This window comes from Astyanax mexicanus, chromosome 6, assembly GCF_023375975.1.
Source record: "Astyanax mexicanus isolate ESR-SI-001 chromosome 6, AstMex3_surface, whole genome shotgun sequence".
In the NCBI taxonomy this organism is placed as follows: Eukaryota; Metazoa; Chordata; class Actinopteri; order Characiformes; family Acestrorhamphidae; genus Astyanax; species Astyanax mexicanus.
The window spans coordinates 849,080-870,945 of record NC_064413.1 but is presented as its reverse complement, the minus strand read 5'-3'; the positions used below and the strand labels follow the sequence as shown (position 1 = coordinate 870,945).

The 21,866-nt window shown below is 36.7% G+C and overlaps 1 protein-coding gene across 3 annotated transcripts in view; it reads left to right on the top strand.

Moving 5' to 3' along the window:
- The first annotated feature begins 6,409 nt into the window (after positions 1–6,409).
- Positions 6,410–21,866, top strand: part of dlgap1b (discs, large (Drosophila) homolog-associated protein 1b) — a 92,972-nt gene continuing 77,515 nt past the window's right edge. For 2 of the 3 annotated variants that reach the window (XM_049480825.1, XM_022666915.2), the window contains exons 1-2: positions 6,411–6,587; positions 17,422–17,517. The gene's annotated coding sequence lies outside the window, so the exon portion shown is untranslated. Of the gene's footprint in view, positions 6,588–17,421; positions 17,518–21,866 lie in introns of all 3 variants that reach the window. The other variant, XM_022666918.2, reaches the window with a different exon arrangement.

The following is a 21,866-nucleotide window of genomic DNA, read 5'->3' as shown; positions in this document are numbered from 1 at the left end:
ATCTGTTTAGAAAAGTTCTGACCATTTAGAGAAATTCTTACAGACTAAAACAAATGAGAGGTTTGTCCTAAAAATAAAATTAAAAAATTAAAAATGAGGTTAGGCAAGTTTATTTATATACTACCTTTGATACACAACGTTCATTCAAAGTGCTTTACATATTAGAAAATACACAGAGAAATCGAATTAAAAAACACGTCAAAGAATAACAAAAATAGGAATAAAAAAAAAGAATGAGATTCAAACATGATTAAAAGTAAGAGAAGTCAAATTAAAAACTAAATGATTTAGAATAAAAATGCCGTTACAGAATAAAAGTGAGCAGAGCTGCTGTGTTTTAAGTTGAGCTGAAGGCCTGATCAAAAGATTAACAATATTTTAAATAATTGCTTAAATGATAGGTTTAAAAAAAATAAATAAGAATAACAGTTAATCTTAAAATTATAAAATATTTTAAAAACACTGTGGTGATTTGTGGTGTAACTCTGCCCCCTAGTGCTCAATTTAAACCAGTGCATCAGAGCCAGACTGGGACTACAGAACCAGTAACCAGTGCATTAATAATAATAATAATAATAATAATAATAATAATAGGATTGAGTCCTCTGATCATTCAAACTTCTCATATCCATAAAGTTCACGTCATTTTTAATCACCTCCTGTTTCCCAGTGGAGCTGCAGCCCACAGTCTACTATAACACAACACTAATGATTAAAAAAAAGATCACTTAAAAATGAGTTTCTTTAATTTTACCAAATTAAAATCCTCTGGAATATAATCAAGAGGAAGATGGATGATCACAAACCATCAAACCACCAAACTGAACTGCTTGAATTTTTACACCAGGAGTAAAGCAGCATAAAGTTATCCAAAAGCAGTGTGTAAGACTGGTGGAGGAGAACATGATGCCAAGATGCATGAAAAAAAAAAACTGTGATTAAAAACCAGGGTTATTCCACCAAATATTGATTATTTCTGAACTCTTAAAACTTTATGAATATGAACTTGTTTTCTTTGCATTATTTAGGAGAAATGTTGTCTGTAGTTTATAGAATAAAACAACAATGTTCATTTTACTCAAACATAAACCTATAAATAGCAAAATCAGAGAAACTGATTCAGAAACTGAAGTGCTCTCTTCATTTTTTACACAGCTGTACAGTTTTGTTGAGAAATGTGTGCATACTAGTGCATCTCAAAACATTTGGATCATTGAAAAGTTACTTTATTTCAGTAATTCTGTTCCAAATGTGAAACTCATATATTATACAGATGCATTACACACAGAGTGATCTATTTTAAGCCTTTATTTTTTTGTCTTTTCTTATTGATGATTATGGCTTACAACCAATAAAAACCCATAAATCAGCATCTCAGAAATTTTGAATATTATATAATGAGACCAATTGGTACTTTTGTTGGCAGTGTGGGCAGTGTGCCAAGTCCTGCTGGAAAATGAAATCCACATGAAATCTCTATAAAAGTTGTTATCAGCAGAGGGAAGCTGCAAGATATGAAGTGCTGTAAGATTTTGCGGGAAAACAAAACTGCTCTGACTTTAGACTTGATAATAAAACACAGTGGATCAACACCAGCAGATGACAGACATGTCTCTCCAAACCATCACTGATCATCAGCAAATTTTACATTAAAGTCAATTAAGGGATCAGAGTCTGGAGGAAGAGTGGAGAGACATACAGTCCAAACTGCTCGAGGTCTAGTGTGAAGTTTCCACCAATCAGTGATGGTTTGGAGAGACATGTCGTCTGATTGGTGATGGGTGATGGAGGAACTGTATCTGACGCCTCTGGCTCATATCCGCATGATTTATGCGCTGCACTGCTGCCACGTGATTGGCTGATTAGATAATTGGATGAATGAGTTCATAGTGCTGAGGGGACTGTTGCGCTGACAGCAGCTAAATATAGAGTAAAGCGTTATTAAAGGAAATTACATGCATTTTCTCTTTCACTTCAGACTGTATTACATTAGAGACGAGAATTTAGACGACTCTTTAAAGAGATAAACATCATATTTCATATGATGATGTTTACTCAGAATTCCATTTATCTTACAAAAAAATCAGGATATAATGGAAGAAACTGTGAACAGCTCTAGAGAAAGTGAAGAGAGCACTTTAGTTTCTGAATCAGTTTATCTGATTTTGCTATTTATAGGTTAATGTTTGAGTAAAATGAACATTGTTGTTTTATTCTATAAACTACAGACAATATTTCTCCCAAATTACAAATAAAAATATTTTAGTCATTTAGAGCATTTTTTATTTATTTATTTATAAAAATAAAGATGCAAAGCTTCTAAACCTCAAATAATGTAAAGAAAACAAGTTCATATTTATAAAGTTTTAAGAGTTCAGAAAAAATCAATATTTGGTGGAATAAACCTGGTTGGTTTTTAATCACAGTTTTTTTCATGCATCTTGGCATCATGTTCTCCTCCACCAGTCTTACACACTGCTTTTGATGTTTAAAACAGTAGACTGGAGTAAATGTGTGATAAATACAGGGGCTTCAGTTCTGCATTGGTCTCATCTTCCACATGTTTGCTGTGGATCTCTGCAGCTCCTCCAGAGTGATTGTGGGTCTCTTCTTTGCTGGATCTCTCAGTTTGGGTGGATTATGGTCGTGTCTTGGTAGGTTTGTAGAAACAGTTGTATGATGGATTAAACAGTACTGCTTGTGATGCTCAAAGCTTTTAGGTTATGTGTCTTTGCTATTGTAACGTCAGGAAAAGTACACTTTGCTTAGCGCGAAACTGGCAAAAGTCATATACTAATTCTCTTAATTAATCTTGTTAGTCTTTTGTTAACTTATTAGTAGTTTCACACAATTGCTAACATTTAAAACTTAATTTTCTTTTGTTTATCGGGGTGAACACTTTCTGAGTGACCAGTGATTGGTAATTCAGGACCCGAGTCACTTTTATAGAGCGTGCAGGTGGATGTATTTATCCTCCTGTTAGTCACACTGTCATAGCAATCAGAGCTGCATATGCAGAGAGGAACAGACCAAGGGCAATCTTATTAAGCTGCTATCTCTGATTAGCAGAATAGGGCCTCAACTGTCATTTCTAATTGGTAAAATGCACCAAGTCTAATTGCTGTTATAAGGCGGCTAACAGAGCTTCTTCTTCTTCTTCTTTTAACCCTGTTGTTTTATATTATTCCTGAGCTCAGGGTCGCTGTGCTGTAGTGACATTCGTGCAGGTTTTATTCACACAAGAAATAAATCGGGTCTATTTAGTTGTCTGTTTCTAAAAACTAATGATTGACCTTTTTTTTAAATGATTTTTAAATATGTATATTCTTTTTAAAAGCTGATTTGTCCAAAAACTCTGAACAATTTTCATTAAATACAGTGTTAAATGGATGTGAGGTTATGATGGAATGGTATTAGAGGTTAGTGATGCTAAAACCTGGGGTGCGGTTCCCAAAAACAACTTTTAAGAATGACGTAACTTTTTAAAAATACATTTTTACAATTTTACCAGTATAAATACTAAAGTACTATATATACTAATTGTTATTACATTGCTTAATTCTTTGCATTTTTAAATTGTTTCGCTATTATTATTTTAAACAACAGGGGCTTGGTAAGTTACAACAAAACAAAACGAACATTTTTAGATTTTAGATTTGCTTTTACCCAAAGTAGCTGTTATCTTTATAAAAATAAACTTAAATATCTATTTTTTTGCAGTTTTACATTTTTTAAATTTATTTGAAAAATGTCAGTGTCTTGTGGGTGTCGCCAGGAATATTAGTGTTGCAAAAAATGTCTCTGAATGCAATCAAATCCTCACAGCAGCTCTACTAGAAAGCATTGTGGGAAAAAAGGCCAAATTTTGTTAACCATACAGCTTGATTTATAGTGTATCAGTGTGTCTTTGCTATCGTCACGGCAAGAAAAGTACACCTTGTGCTGCTCGAGACGTGCAAAAGTCATGTACTAATTCTCTTAATTAATCATGGGTGTGGTTAATTTTGGGCGTAACATGAATTAAACCAATAAGAGCGTCTCTTGCTCATCATTCTCTTTAAGAGTAGATCAGGTGAGCTCTGAGTTTGGTGGATTGCTATTGTAACGGTGCAGCTACCTGGACGGGACCAACAAACGCTTCTCAGCAGAGAAGACTGAGCTGCTGGTTTCTTCTGTTTACTATTGATGTAAAAGTTGGGTTTGTGCTGCTGTGTTGCTAAGATAGCAATAACCTGGACAGATAACTGTTGACTGTTGTCAGGGTTTTAATCAGTCGTTGGCGCACCTGTGTTTTCCACCACTAAAATCGCCAGAAATTTACCTGAATACACCTCATTTCCAGACCCACACCACGCCCATCAGTGTAGATATATTTAAAAGCACTGTTGCTATTTTAATGATACAGGTTGAAGGTTAAAATTAGACGGTTAGCGGGGTGTAAGGTAGCAATGAGCATCTTAAAGCACCTTGCATATGGTGTAAGATAACGCTTCTAGTCTGTCAGGTGTGTGTCGTTTTTTTGTCTATAATTAAAGGTGATCTGTTTGTCTAGACGATTTTTCACCTGATTTTCAGAACACTGTGCACTTTATCCTCACCTGCCCTTAAACCTGCTCAACCACACCTGAGGCCCCTGCAGCCCCCCCAACGCATGATGATGTGCACAGTGTTCTATTAACACAGCACTGAATGCTCTCAGTACAGCACAGACACTGCTGTAACCTGGGGCAGGTCCTTCTGCATGATATCATACTGCACTCATACTTACAGTGGCTTGCAAAAGTATTCATACCCCCTGAACTTTGGTATGGATTAGACATTTTGATCTGGCGCTCGCGGGCTCAGGCTTTTACCTGATGTTCTGTGATTGGATTAGCTAGCTCAGTGATCCACAACCCTGGCTCTCGAGGCCAACTGTCCTGCACACCTGACCCAAATAATCAGCTCACTGAAAAGAGCTTACTGAGTTAGAGTGGATGAATCGGGTCTGAGACTGATGTATACTACATGTATAATGCAGTAATAAATACAATAAAATCGCTGTTGCCATTTTCTGCGTTCAGGTGTATTTTTAACAGGTTGTTAAATACCTAATTTTACCTACAAAAAAGTGACTTGATTCAATGACTAAATTAGAGTCAGACACAGCTCCCTAATCAGCAGCTCTAGCTCTGTGCAGATCACTGCGCTCTTTTGGGAAACACTGTCCATGTCCGTGTATTTATTAAGACAATTAAGCTTACAAACAATGTTTATGTGTTTTACCTGTGTCTGCCTCATGTTTTTTTGCTGTAGTGAATTTTTATTATTTTATTAAAGTTATACCTGCAGTCACGTCTGTCTCCGTCTGTAACAAAAATGTTATTGATTAAATTTATTTTAATTTCTAAAAGGTGGACACCCCCTACACCATGCTTTAGGCAGGTTTTAGTCTCTTGGGGCTTTTTGTTACTGTGTCTATGGATTCTAACAATCATCCTCCTCTAAACCCACACAAGTGTGATCTCTTAGTGACGTCACAGTGGCAACGCGATAACGTCACCGTGTCGTTTCCGGTCAGGGGTTTAGCGCCTGCAGTTCGGCTCCGCTCCGATCAATCACTGCGCTTCTGCACCGCGCGAGCCTTTATACTCCCCACCTGATCTCAGACAAGCCCCGCCTCCTGCCCTCTGATTGGCTACTCGCTCAAAAGCAGGCGGGCTATTGGCTAAAATCATAGTTCTTTATAAAAACATTTATAAAGTACTAGAGATCCAGACTTGATTACATTAAACGAGCTCTATCAAAAAAGAGACTTGATTAGAAGGTAAAATGTTCTTTAAACTATTCAAATTTTTTTCCAGCAATAATGAACATTTGATATTTTCTTCATATTTTTAGGGATTTAAAATAAAATAATACAGGGTAAGCAACAGCAAAGTAGTTTTAAATATATATAAATTGGAACTAAATGTGCTTGAGATATAAAACATTTTTTAAAGATTTATTTTGCTATCAAAAAGTAACCAGAAGCCAAGAAAAAATCTCATACAATAGCTTCTTATATTAAGGAATTTTATATTCATACAATAAAACGGTATCTGTCCAAACAAACAAAAACAACAGAAGAATCAGGAAATTATAAATAATACATTTTTCTAATATAATAAAAAAATATATATATATATATATATATATATATATTACAGATTTTAAATATCTCAGAACTGTGTTATTTAGTTATTCAGTTACTATTTTAAACATGTAAGAAAAAAGGATACAAAAAAACACGCATCTGTAAAATTTAAAAAGATAAAAATTCCAGCCAATCACAGCTCACGAGCCGAAACGTTTCCAGCCAATCCCTTTGTGAGGGGGCGGGGCTTGTTGCAATAGGGGTGGGTAAAGATCAGAGAGCCGCTGCAGCGCCGCGCCGCTCTCTCGCTTTGATCTACAGGCGCGCAGTGCGGAGCGACTCTGTAACCCGCGAGCCGGAGCTGCACGCGCACACGGAGACACGGAGACTCGGATACGGATTAATTCTGTTTTTTTTGCGGGTTTAATCGCGGGGAAGCGGCGCGGTGCTGAGCGGAGTGTGAACTCTGCAGGTAGGAGCGGGTCTGAGTGTGTGTGTGTGAATATGTGTGTGTGCGCGTGTGTGTGTATTGGTGAATTTGTACGATTTTTTAATTGATAAACGATAATAAATGAGGCTGTATTTCTGTTTTTTTGTTTTATAACCGGATCTTATCTAACGCTTCTAACTAACGGCTCCGGTTATACCGACTGTTGAGTGTCCGTTACACCGGTTACATTTAAACCGAATTAAAATTCCGCTCGCGTGAACGCTGATGTTTGTTTACGGGAGTGTATTTGTTTATGGATGGATCCGGATTTAAACCTTGTCTTGTTTTGGGGGAGATGAACAGGAATAAGTTTATTCTGATTTAAGGCCTCTGTACACTGAGAATATATTTCACACAAATTATAAATATTTATTAAATATGAGGCGCAGATACATAATAAAGCTGTTACATGCAGTACAATGTGATTGTTACCTGCAGTGTAACATGATCATTACATACAGTATAATGTGAAGGTTACATGCATTAAAATATGACTGCTACATGCAGTGAAATGTGATGTATCATACAATGTAATGTGACCACTACATTCAGTAAAATGTTAACATCACATGCAGTCTAATGTGACCATTACATGCATCCAATTGAACCATTATATGCAGTCTAATGTTACCGTTACATACAGAATAATGTGATTGTTACATGCAGTGTAACATGACCGCTATCGGTGTCTGTACAGACGTATGCAGACACATCTGTATACCATGACAGACTTTGGCTTTTAAGCTTATTATTACTGATAACAGTCTGGATGGTCCTTTTTGTATTTAGTCTGGAGCACACAGATCTGAGATTTGATCCTCAGATTATAGTAACAGGCCTTTAATCTGCTGGACCATACAGAGCCTCTTAATTACTATTCACATAACGTCCCATTTTTAATAATATTATTTGTGAGGACGCAGTATAAAACACTGAGATTTAGCAGTCAGTGGTGACCGAGAATAAATACGAGTTTTTGTATTGCACTGAATCATTAATGTGATTAGTGGTTTGTGTCACTCAGGTTTCTCACAGAAATTGAGATTTTGATTAGTTCTGCCACATTTTATGCCCAAAAGTGCGGTTTAAAGTCAAGTCAAGTTAAATTTGTTTATATAACACTTTTTTACAACTGATGTTGTTGCAAATCCGCTTCAGAAATCCGGTAATAAGACAACATTACATTAAACCTTAAATCAAACATATTAAATTTTAAAAAGGGGAAACAAAATCTTGGTAGGACCAAGCCATGTAAAACGTAGAAACACAAGCCTAAACACACTGGAGACACATTTTAAACAGATACAAATCCAATCTCTTAAATCTCTTCTCTATAAAGTGGCATTTGAGCGGTTTTATTGCAGCATAAAGGTATTTATCTCTCTGAGACACTTTAAACAACCAAAACCGACGGTACTGTAATGTAGTTTCTGAGTTCATCAGTTTATGCACTCGTTTTCTGTCAGCATGGACTGTTCTCTAGCTTAAAGAAACTCACAATGGCATAGAAATGGTCTGTGCACAGCAGAGGAAGGCCCAATCCCGTTTCTTTTATAACCTACCCCCTGTTTTTGAGTGAAACTCTTCCTTTTGGAACAGAGTTAATAAGGAAATAAAAGAATTTGGAAAGCCTTCATCAAGCGCCTGAAACAGATATAGCTCGTTATTGCAGTGGAGCGCTAGTTCAGAAGTTCAGTTAACTTTAGGGCGTATTTTATTGTATTATTATTGTCCAATCCATAATTCCTTTATGATCAATCGCAGAAATCATGTTTTATTAACCTTTATTGCGAATTTTAAGGTTTAACAGGAAAGTTAGGTGGCTAGCCGGCCACTGAGACGAACTATTAGCTTAGTGTTTATGCCTGTTATGAAATAAAAAATGTCCATAAAACATTAATAAAAGTCTAATTTAATTAGAAATGTTCTATATCGTTCTATATCTTTATCTCAATCAGGGTTTTAAATACAGTAGAGCACTGCGCCACTCCTCCAGCTTTCACTACGGCAAGATACTCAGAAACCCTGAAATTAGCTCTTTCATATTTAAAAGCTTTTATTTTTAACCATAGCTTCTCTCATCTTTCTCTCACACACTCACACACACACACACACACACACACACACACTCACACACACTCTCACACACACAAACACACACACACACACACACTCTCACACACACACGCACTATTTCTCTCATTCTGTTAGAGGATTCTTTATGCGTTCTGAACTCCATTAAATCTCTCCCCGTGAGAGAGGCGTATTAATAATTAATAACATTCAGATTGGTGTGTTTTTGTGTGTTTTTTTGTGCGTTTTTAAGGAATTTCTCTCGTTGTATCAGAACAGCTTCCGCTGATTCTTAAAACAGGGGTTCAGATGTTTAAAAACTATTATAAAAAGAGCTTTTGTTTGTGTGTATATTGTGTGTGTGTGTGTGTGTGTGTGTGTGTGTGTGTGTGTGTGAAATGATGGATTTATGTTATATTTTAATAATTATATCTTAATTACTTTTTCTGTCCACAGTGTATGTGTGTGTGTGTGTAGATATGCACGTTGTCGTGTCAGTGATTGTGCTGCACGGTGCCCGAGGCTACCCTGAACATAACGAATGCGCACTAGTGAACCATTTGCCCAGCCTGAGGGCAGGTTTCACACGGCCAGCCGCCTGCCTCAGGGTACACTTCAGACTTCTGCTGCCTTTTATCAGGTGTAGCTCACCTTACAGAGAGTTCAGAAAATAATTGAATCCCTTTTCTTCAGATTGAATATTCTGTTATTTCAGGCTGTAGTGTCAGTTAAAGGTTCCCTTCCGCTAAAATCCTCTTGTTCTTGTTGTTTGTGAAATATGTGATATGTTTACATGTATGAATATTTATCTTTTCTTTACTCAAAAGATACATGGACCCGTATCTCTGTAAAGCTGCTTTGTGACCAAAGTTGTTGTATAAAGTGCTCCATAAATCAAATTTAGTATAGTAAGATTGAGCTCGAGTAATATCTTCTGCAGAATTAAACTAAACACTAGGTGTTCTATCCAACAACCTGTTTAATATGATTATAATTGTAATATAAACAGCACTGAACAGCACTGAATGCAGGCAAATATTATATTGTTCATATTTGTTTAAAACAGGAACGAGCTTTTCAGCACAGTTCATATTACATTACATGTTGTGATTGAGTTGTATATGAGTTGTATATAAGTTAAGTGTATGAGTTGTATATGAGTTGAGTTATAAGCTGTGTACGAGCTTTATATGAGATGTGTATGAGTTGCATGAGTTGTTGATGAGTTAAGTATAAGATGTGTATGAGTTGTATATGAGTTGTGTATGAGTTGAGTATGAGTTAAGTATAAGTTTTGTTCACAAGTTGAGTATGTGTTGAGTATGAGTTGAGTATGAGTGTATGAGTTGTGTATGAGTTAAGTATGAGTTGTATATGAGTTGTGTATGAGTTATATATGAGTTGTATATGAGTGTATGAGTTGTGATTGAGTTGTGTATGAGTTATATATGAGTGTATGAGTTGTGATTGAGTTGTGTATGAGTTATGTATGAGTTGTGTATAAGTTGTGTATGAGTTAAGTATGAGTTGTATATGAGTTGTGTATGAGTTATATATGAGTTGTATATGAGTGTATGTGTTGTGATTAAGTTGTATATGAGTTGTATATGAGTGTATGAGTTGTGATTGAGTTGTGTATGAGTTATGTATGAGTTGTATATGAGTTGTATATGAGTGTATGAGTTGTGATTGAGTTGTGTATGAGTTATGTATGAGTTGTATATGAGTGTATGAGTTGTGATTGAGTTGTGTATGAGTTATGTATGAGTTGTATATGAGTTGTATATGAGTGTATGAGTTGTGATTGAGTTGTGTATGAGTTATGTATGAGTTGTATATGAGTGTATGAGTTGTGATTGAGTTGTGTATGAGTTATGTATGAGTTGTATATGAGTTGTATATGAGTGTATGAGTTGTGATTGAGTTGTGTATGAGTTATGTATGAGTTGTATATGAGTAAATGTGGGTTTTGATCTACAGAAGAGCAGAGTGAATTCACCACAGAGTTTGTGGTGTTTAAACAGTGCATTAAGCTGAATTGTCAGCAGTATCAGATCCTCAGCGCAGTGAGAGGATTGAGTTACGGTCAGGAGTTCACTCCTCCTTTATTTCTCTCTCTTTATTCCCTCTCTTCTCTCACTCTGAAACAACAACGCTCCAACACCTCTCAGATCCTCCTCCTCCACACACCCTGCTAACCTTCACTTCACACTGAAGAGGTTTGAGTGAGAAGATGAGCAGGGGTTTGGATCTGCTCTGAAGGATCTGCTTTTAGCTTGCAAAAGTATTCATACCCCTTGAACTTTTTTAAAACATTTTGTCTTTTTCCAACCACAAACCTAAATGTATTTAATTGAAATTTTATGTGATGGACAAAAGCAAAGAGTTGCATAAGTGTGAAGTGGAACGAAAATGATACATGGTTTTAAAATATTTTATTTAATAAAAACCTGAAAAGTGTGACGTGCAAAAGTATACTTATTATAGTATACTAAGTAGAGCCACAATTTGCTGCAATTACTGCTGTAAGTTCTTTAGGGTGTGTCTCTACCAGCTTTAATTATCTAGAGACTGAGATTTTTACTCCATTCTTCTTTACAAAACAGCTGAAGATCAATGAGATTTAGGTCTTTTAGGACTTTAACTGGATCATTTTAACACATGAATATTCTCTGATCTAAATCATTATAGCTCCACTGTAGCTCTGGCTGTATGTTTAGGGTCATCGTCTTGCTGGAAGATCTCAAGTCTTTTATAGCCTCCAACAGCTTTTCTTCTTCCAGGATTGTTCTGTATTTATTTATCTTCATCCATCTTCCCTCCATCAACTCTGACCAGCTTCCTAAATCTGTCCCTGCTGAAGAAAATGTTTATCCTCACAGCATGATGCTGCCACCACCATGTTTCACAGTGCAGTGGGGATGGATGGTGTGTTCAGGGTGATGAGCAGTGTTACTTTTCCTCCCCATATAGCTTTGCTTTGCATTTAGGCCAAAAAGTTAAACTTTGGTCTCGTCTGTGGATCTCTGCAGCTCCTCCAGAGTGACCATGGGTACTCTGTCCTGGGTAAATGCTGTAGTGCCCAATGCAGTCCTCCAGGTGGACGGTGGTTTCTGGTTGAGAGTACGCTGCGCACTATTGGCTGCTGCTTTTCACCGGTGTGGATGAGTGCTGAATATAAATGGTTGTGTGTAATAAGGGTAAATTTTAAAGCGTCCTTGGGTTTCTAGAAAGGCTCTATAAAGGTTGAACTTCATTCATTTATGCATTCATTTTTAAGACAGTTGTTGTTCTAAGAGATCTGGAAGGGAATGGTCCTCTTGTGAAGATGTGATAAGGAAGATGTGGAGGATGTGGAGGATGAGGAGGATGAGGGGATGATTCAGGAGGATGATGAAGACCCCTGCAGCTGAATCAGAGAGAGGGAAAGATGAGCTTCTCAGAATGAAGAATCAGGAGACAAACAATCTAAAGTTCATCCAGTCGGATTTACCGAGCGCTTAATGCGCATGTTTTTGTGTTTTTCTACAGAACAGAATTATGAGCCCCAGTTTGCTTTAATAACAGTTTCATCTCTTCTACTGTCTTTTCTTCTGCTGCTGAAGAAATATTCAGACTGATCAATAATACTGACTGACAGTGAAATTTCTTTTTTTATGAATTTATATTTAATTGCAGAATTCTGCTGATAAAGCGTAAGTGTGTAGAGTCTCATTTTCTTTATATTGTAATCAATAGACACCAGAGCAGAGTACGGGTAGAGTAGGACAGCACTGAATATATAAATTATATTTATTAAACTCGCAGATCTCAAAGACCTGCTCTGAAACAATGACCACATCCCCTTTAAATACTGTATTTAAAGGGTGCACTTAAAATCCTTTAGTTTTCCTAAAATTCAACACTGCACCTTATGTATGAATTCTATGAGTCAGGTATTAAGGAGCAGTAAAGACACTCTGCTGAAGTACAGAGTTGTAAGGGTGAGTTTAAAGTGAAGTTTCTCCAGCACTAAGGCTGGGAGCAGCAGCATTAGCATTAGCTGCTAACCGCAGCGCTAACTCTTTCACTCTTTCACTCTTTCGTCATTCAGAGGTGAGTATATTGGATTGTAGTCTACATGTTTACCGTGTTAAAACAAGCTACGTGGGACGAACCGCTAGCTGATAGCGCCCTGGCTTTGTTTTTTATTTTTAAAATCATTTTGCCCTTTTTTTGGTTCTTTAGGATGCACTGTAAAAAAAACTCAATGAAGGCAGTGTGAGACGCTTGGTTTGAGAGAAGAGGGCGGGTCTAATAAATGGGTGGGTCTAGCTGATGAATCCAGCTCTGCTATTGGACGCTTCTTCTTTTTTATTGTGTTATAAATAAGCATACAGGCTGGAAACAGTCAGAAGACCACCGAGCTCCTGGGAATCCCTTCAGCAAATCCAGAGGATTTCCAGCGTCTGCAGGGTTAAAAGTAGCAGGAGACACGCGATCTTTAAATCGGATGCTGGTTTGTCTATTATCTCCTGGGTAATCCCCGGTTGATTGTTTGAGATCTTTGTTTGTAGTTTCCTCTCATCTGCTGATGTCTGCCCAACACTTAAAGCCTATTTAAAGCAGAGAGATTTGCATAAGCACTGGTTAATGGGGATCTTCTGCTGCTAAAAGTGGAGCGGATGTCTTGGAGTGTAGTAATACTTAAGACGAGATAATGACTGCTCACCTAAACCCCCCATGATGGTGAAGATTTTACTGGCTGTGAGTTCAGACGATTATTAATATATTATTATTATATATTATTATTTTCTTTTGGAAGTACAGTTGGTCATAGCATTGAGTTATTACCTTCCTCTTTTGATGCGATACTAAGGGTGTTATATTTTACAAAATTAGTATTCTTTGTGAGACTAACGCTCGGAGGAAAACACAGCGACTCCCAGCTGTTCTGATACATCAGCTCACAGATGCAGCCTTGTGCTGATCCACATCACCCTAGGAGTGATGAGGGGAAAGAGGAGCACCATCTACTGATATACTGTACCCACCCAGAGAGAAACAGCAAGGCCAACTGTGCTCTCTCTCAGGGCTCCGACAGCTGATGGCAAGCTGCATGATCGGGATTCGAACCAGCGATCTCCCATTCATAGTGGCAGTGCTTTAGACCGCTGGACCACATATGAGTGAATATTTTTTAAAAACAATGTATTTACAGTTTGTCCATTTAAACATTTAATATCTTGTGTTTGTAGTGAATTTAATTTAGAAGTATGGGTTAAAAAGGGTTTAAAAATGGCCGTATTCTGTTGTTATTGGTGTTTTACACAGTGGGTTTAGTGATTGTAAATAAAGGGATGTGGTTATGACCTGCGCTCTGTGTGTTTGCGGGCGAGTGAGGAGATGGCTGCATGAAGCTAGACCCTAAACTCTGCCAGATTTAATTTCACGCCCCGGAGAGCACACACACACTCACGCCCACCAACACACACATAAATACACACTGGGATGAAAGGCACAGTGACATTTACATGGCCTCCTATACCACCGGCAGTTACTACAACCCCACGGCCGGAGCTAAATCAAGCAATTTGGAGCGAGAGAGAGCTGAATAAACCAGAGCAGAAACCGCAGAATTACAGCGTCAGGAGAGGATTACGCTGCGAGACGGGGGGTAAAAGAGAGAGAGAGGGAAGAGGTGAGGATGGAGGTGGGAGAGGAACAGGAAGTGGAACGTGTGCATATGGCGGTTTGGCTGCTCTAACAAACTGTAGCTCTCTAAAGCAGCTAAAGGTCTTTTAGTAATTGAACAATTTCCCAATAATCCACCCGGCATCAATAAACAGCTATCAGCAACGTACATTAAGAGTTTTGATGGATTTTCTATTTTATACTAATGGATTTTTTTTATATTAGCAATAGGCTAATAGCTAATGAGCTGTTTGAGTGGCAGTACTCTATTCATTAAAACCTGTCTGTAATCAGCCCATCCATTTATTATTAATATTACTGCATTTTTTAATGCTGTGCGTGCATGACATGCTAATGCACTAAAGTAATCATAGTGGCATTCTAATATAAATAAGAGCTCTGTCAGTATGGAAAATCCAAACACAAAAAAATAAATAATTCTCCGTTTCTTACATCTCATACTATGAACCCAATTTACTATGATATTTACTGTATTTTTTGGACATTAAGAAGCACTTAAAATCCTTTAATTTGAGATTCAGATGGTTGCACCTCAACAGGGGGGTATTATTGATTAACTGAATAACTGATCTGCATATTATGAGTGTCCGCGTACCAAAGTACACAGAAACATCATCCTGGCCTATAGCACAGATTAGGAAATGTATATTATATAATGTATATATTTTTAGCAGGACTGGTATGTTTCACATCTTCAGAGGAACACATTTCAGCTATTAATGAAAAAATATGGTTTATGATTTAGTTCCTCATTAGGCACATGGCCCTGTTTTGGTTTTGTCTTGTCTCCAACAAAGAAAGCCCCACCCTTTCATCAGTGTTCTTACTTGAAGTTGTTTTATGACTCCGCCCCCTTGTTATCCTCCCCAGGTGTTCCCAGTCTCTCAGTGTATATAGAGCCCCTTTGTTTCAGTGTTTTTTGTCTGGTCTTTTGTATGCTGTGCATGCTTTGTCATTTCTGTGCTATATTTAATACCCAAAAGGTAATTTCTTGTAATTTTGGGATGTGTGCAATACCCGATCCTTTAAAATATGTCTTCTGATACTTTAATTTAAGTTTCTTTATATTCGTTTTTGTAAGGAGTTTTGAAATAGAGTTTTTTGGAGGAATTGTTAAATTTCTAGAAAGCACACCAGAGTAAACAGGCCAGTTTTAATCAGTTGTGTGTTTAGATGTTGTAGGAATGGATTAAATACCCATCATATGCTCACGTGTGTGTGTGTGTGAGTGTGTGTGTGTTATCTGGTGTTTGAATGGGATTTTAGTAGAAACATCTGAGCACCAATAATGAGGCGGCAACAGCAACAACACAAGTCAGGCTGTGTGATGGCTGAGGCATTGTAGAGGCTTCTGTCTGACAGATGGTTGTGTGTGTGTGTGTGTGTGTGAGAGAGAGAGTGTGTGTGTGTGTGTGTGTACACCATCGTTGTTCAGTAGAATGTATTATAGTGTGTCACAGGAAATGGTTTTCCCGCCAAATGTCTCACAGACTTAGAAAAATGTTAAAATATCTCATAAAAGGTCATTTTTTTCTGTTTTTTAGATACTTAAAAGATGTTTAATGATTTTTTAGTAAAAAAGCAAGCTTGCAATCCAGCACACACACACACACCACACACACACACACACACACACACACACACACACACACTCAGGCAATACAGCTACTATTAAACTGATCCATCGCTGACACACTGACATAGAAAACCAATAACCCATAAATCCTCCTCACCCTGCATCCAAACATCTACTTAATAAATGAGCTTCAGCTGAATAAAATGATCTAATCCAGACTATAATTCAGATGAAGCTCTGTCCTACATGCTCTGTTCTCCCTAATCTAAAGGGATTTTCTATTGGTTAAATGACATCTGCAGGATTATTATCAGTGACATGCGTTTCTCATCTTTTCCCTTTTTTTAGGATTTTGACATAATAATAATATATATATATAATACCACTAGTTAAACTGTGATTAATATGTAATATACAATATAAAAACATGTATGCTGAGTTTGTGCCAGAGAAAGATGGGAAGAACCAAAAATGGTATTTATACTAAGTACTAAATCAAGTAATCAGATTAATATGGATTACTGATGAATTTTTGATGTTATGTGCCCTCATATTTTATTTAAACAATTGACTCTCTAATTAAAATAGTGTAAAATAGTATTTTTATTTTTGCATTTTTTATTTTTTTCCTTTTTAGAATATATACTATATACGGATACTTTATAATATATACAATACCAATAAAACATGCAATTGTACCTTAATAATGACCTTTAATTATAAAAAAAATTATAGAATAGAATAGGATTAATGAGTTAACATTGTTTTGGTAAACAAAAAAACTAATGATTTAAATGTACTATTGATCATGCTATTGGTTAGCAGGGTTGGGCAGTATGGCCCTAAAATAATATTACTATATTTTTGTATGATGTTTTGGTGATAACACTGTAACAAATAAAAATATTTTATCAATTTCATCAAATTTAATCGCATCGAATTTAAAGTATCGTATCAGTACCAAAAAGTTTAGAATGATACCCAGTTTTATTCTAATGGGACACAGATATCATACATGCAGTAGTGCAGTAAACCACACAAAACACATGAAATCTGCTATTTTTAATTCAGATTTGGGCTATTTTAGTATTTATTATTAAAATCCAATACGTATCCAATTCTGGCAACCATTTACTAAAATTAAATTAATTATTTGTAAAAAAGGATGTTGCTGTTGCCAAAAACAAACAAAAAAATATTACAAAAGTACAAAAATTTACTAAAAAAGCAGAATGTTAATAAAAGTCAAGAGAAAAATAAAGACATGATTTGCAGTTCAAATAAGTTCGAAACATAAAATAAAATGGCCAAAATTAATAAAATAACAAGAGTACACGCAGTACAATCCTTTTAGTGTTCAATTCTAACTAATAAAAATGTGTAAAATGTTGATCAGTCTCATATTTCTGTAATTCTTTAACTGTATTACTCTGTATGATGCAACATGGTAAAATAATTTTTGATTTCTTGCAGACTAATCCAGGCCCAGCATCAGGGAAAGGCATGGGGGCGTCGACGTCCTGGAGAGGAATATTATTATAAAACACTTCATCACATCAGGCAGTTCCAGTAAGTACAAAAAAATTAAGTTTTATAAATGTATTAAGAAATAAAAAACAGCAGGAGGAGGTTATTAGTTAGTATTAGTTTCTCAAAAATGCATCCAAGAGATTAGGGCTGAGGATCGATATGAGATATCGATATTTTATATGATACTTTGAGTTTGATACTGATACCCAAACAATACTTTTTTTTTTGATAAGTTTGTCTTTAAAAGTGATAAATATTCTCACAAACTTTGTTGGAGTGAAAATAATGAGCATTTTGTTTGTTTTGTTCTTTATTAAAAACAATTACTTGAGTTTTATTAAATATGATATAAACATAAAATGCTTGCTGTTTCCTGACTGATGGGATCACCTGCTGTGGAAAAAATCAAGATCAACCCAACAATAAAAAAAAAAAGAATTTTAATTCTATTTTGGTTTTAGAGGAATAATCAAGATGTTTTCTGGTGAAACTGAGTCAAACCTCAGTATTCTTTTTGCTCATGCTGATCTTAACTGAGGCGAGTGAAAGGCCTGCAGTTTTTGGATGTTGTTTTGGGCTGTTTTGTGACCTCTTGGATGAGTCGTCACTGCGCTCCTGGGGTAATTTTGGGCGGCCGGCCACTCCTGGGAAGGTTCACCACTGTTTCATGTTTTCTCTATTTGTGGATGATGGATCTCACTGAGGTTCGCTGGAGTCTCAAAACTTTAGAAATGACTTTATAACCTTTTCCAGGCTGATAGAGCTCAAGTACTTTATATCTTATTTGTAAAGTAACACAAAAGTAATGCAATAGTTACTTCTCCTTGTAACTAGTTACTGTAATTATGGAGTAACTTCGTTAGTAACTAATTACTTTTTAAAAGTAACGTGCCCAACACTGGAAATAAAAGCGTGTGGTGAAGAAGGGGTTTGCATGTTCTGAGTGTGTTCTGAGTGTGTTCTGAGTGTGTTCTGAGTGTGTGTTCTGAGTGTGTTCTGAGTGTGTTCTGAGTGTGTGTTCTGAGTGTGTTCTGAGTGTGTGTTCTGAGTGTGTTCTGAGTGTGTGTTCTGACACACTGATAGCGGGGCTGAGTGATGGTGAGCCGGTGGTGAGTCAGAGCTTCAGAGTGGGGTTAGTTCAGCTGTTTATTCAGATGTTTACTATTTATTTATTTAGGATGGATAAACCCGGGGCGAGTGATTCATCTCTGGCAGCGGCCGCGGTGAACCTTCGTGCGTGCACGTGGATTAGTGACTCGCCTGCACACACACACACAGACACACACACACACACACACACGCGTTAAAGTGATAATCACATCAGCCCCCTTCCGTTCTCTCTTCACAGGAGTCAATCCAACACTGCTGATTGTATTAGTGGGAGGAGTGGGGGGGAGGGGGCGGGGCTACGAGTCTGAGACTGATAATCTTATAAAGCTGAGGCAGTTGTACAGTTGTAAGTTAATGGGTCTGATGGATCAGGGCTGCTGAACTGATGTCTTTTTAATGCGCTTTCTCTTTCATTGATCCTTTTCCTCCACGTCCGTCTCGTCTCGTCCTCGCTGCTCGTTTTACTGTCGTTTACTCAACATAACATCATCATCTCCACCTTCTTCACTTCAGACCTCCGACTCTCCGACATCAGCTCGTCATCAGCTGCCAGAGCCCTGAGAGAAAATAGTTGCACAGATGTCCTTGCTGTTTCTCTCTATATCAGTAGATGGCGCTCTCTCTTTCTCCTCATCACTCCTAGGGTGATGTGGATCAGCACAAGGCTGCGTCTGTGAGCTGATGTATCAGAACCACCAGAGTCGCTGTTCTTTCCTCCGAGCGTCAGCACTGTGATGCTACTCGGCAATGTTACAGCATCAGCAGCAGCTCAAAAAGAGGCGGAGTCTGACTTCATATGTGTCAGAGGAGGCGTGTGCTAGTCTTCTTAACAGCTGAGTAGCAGCTGAATGGGTGCGACAATTGGCCTAATTAATCTAAATTAATAAATTAAAGCATACAAGGCAAAGTCACATTTATTTTACTATACATTATTTCATTAATGCGTGCTGGCTAGGGGCTTTTATTATGAAACCCAAAATGCTGGATTAACCATAATTGCTAATTACTAACTCCGGTAATTTTAGTCCTGTCCGAACACACATCTCTGAGTTTCGTCTCCTCGCCTTTAATAAAATAGATATTTGTCCACCGTAATTACTCTTTGGGCGCACCATGGTTTCCACGGAGATCTACATTAAAAACACAACAGCGAGTGGAAATGGAGGAGCTACTGAACGCTATAGATGTCATGTGACCGAGAAAAAAGCCTAAAAACTGGTCCTCCTGTTTTTTCAATTGCAGTCCGGATGCAGGAGTTTTTTCACTAGAAGTAGAGGTGTGAAATATTTTTAACAGAAATGAATCCCGTCCAGATAGAGTTAAAGTGACATCTATACCAAGTTCGTACAGACCTCGTCTCTATTTAGAGGCTGCACTACATTTCTAGAATGGTGCATATTCACACATAATATATATTTTTATTTGAAGTGCAGAAAGCTTGGATGCTTAACTTTCTCACAGAATGTAGGAACAGCGAGCAGCAGATCTAACCCATTAAAATCCCTCCTGCTGAAGAATCGCTGTAAAATATTAAAAAGCTGAGAGGAAAACAGTCAGAAAGCTCCATTAACCAGCGTGCAGCATACGCTTCATATTCACAGCTAGTAGGAGGGAACATAGTTCTGATGTTTTAGGCAGTATAAGGCATGAAATCATATAGAATGTTCACATTTAGGGATTTTCCGATCACATTATTTTACTCCTGAGTCATTTGATGCCGATACCGAATTCAGTTCTAATATAAAAAAAAGAGTTTTTAATTATTATTGATAATAATCGAGCGTTACTTACAGTGTTTTTATTATTCCTGTTTTTTTTATCTCTGTCTGTCCTTGACTGCGATTTTTGCCCTGTGTTCTATTTTTAGATGTTTTTTTTATTTTATCTTTGTCTGTTTTTAGATTAGGATTTTGTCTTGTTTTTTTTTTGGATATATAAACCTGCCTGCCCAAAGACTGTTGGCAGGGTCCAAGATAGCAATGAGCATCCTGCAGAAAAATCTGAACAGCTCCTGTTGCTGTTTCTACTGTAGGAGTGTTTTTATCCAAGTAAAATAGAGCAGTAACTACAGCCCTTTAAATATATATTAATACTGTAGTTTGAAGAATGATTTAAATGTATTTTTTGACTGGAGAAAGAAGGGAATTGTAGCTAATCTTAATACTGTAATGGCTTCAGGAATCTGAACATATAGTAAATTTATATTAAACTTATGTCTTACATGTGCAATATAGCTTTTGAGAAATATCTCTTTTAATACTTAAACAGTAAGCATTTTATGTCCATTTATAGTGTTTATGGAACTATTAAAAATATTTTTTATATTTTATTTTGTTCAGTTGTTTTTCTGCTAATGAAGTCTGATTTCTTCACATATTGTGTATTTATTTTTTATGAGACAAAGTAAACCCAATTCTAAGCAAAGCCTTGATTAAAGCTTTAGTGTTTTATATTATATGTACTCCTAAAAGTAAAAGTAACTCACAAACCTATATTAAAGCCCAGTCATGCAAAATATAATAATAAAAACATATATATAAATACCGTGATATACCGTGAAACCATCAGAATCTTAAAAACATACTATAATAATAATAATAATGCATTTTTGGCCGTACCACCCTACACTAACACTATGTATTGTTGCTGTGCAGCCTAACCTTTAACTGCCAGGTTACTAAACACTACAGGGGAGGAGGGATTATATATATATATATATATATATATATATATATATATATATATATATATATATATATATGTGTGTGTTTGTGTGTGTGTATGTGTGTGTGTGTGTGCACAAGTCATGTGCCATGTGGAGGAAAACCTTTTAGTCCCTGGAGGGTCATATTTTATTAAACACCTCCCACCAAAGGTCACACTCACACACACACACACACACACACACACGCTCACCACAAAAACATTTGCTTACGTCTAAAATGCTCTGTGCAGTCAGCTGAAACTGAATTAATAGTTGCATCCTTGACTGATTTGTATTTTAATTCTAAGACTAGTGTTTATTTATTTGTAATACTTTCAATAATAATTGAAAAACTTTTTCTGCATTATTTGAGCACTCTTTAGGCCATTCATCAATCATGCACTGTGCAGCTTGATTTAGGGCGTAGTGTCTGTGTGTCTTTGCTATCGTAACGACAGGAAAAGTACACCTTTGCTCGGCTCGAAACGCACGAATGGCATGTACTAATTCTCTTAATTAATTGTGGGTGTGTTTTTTGGGATGGGTTTAATGTGCAATAAATTACGTCCAATCC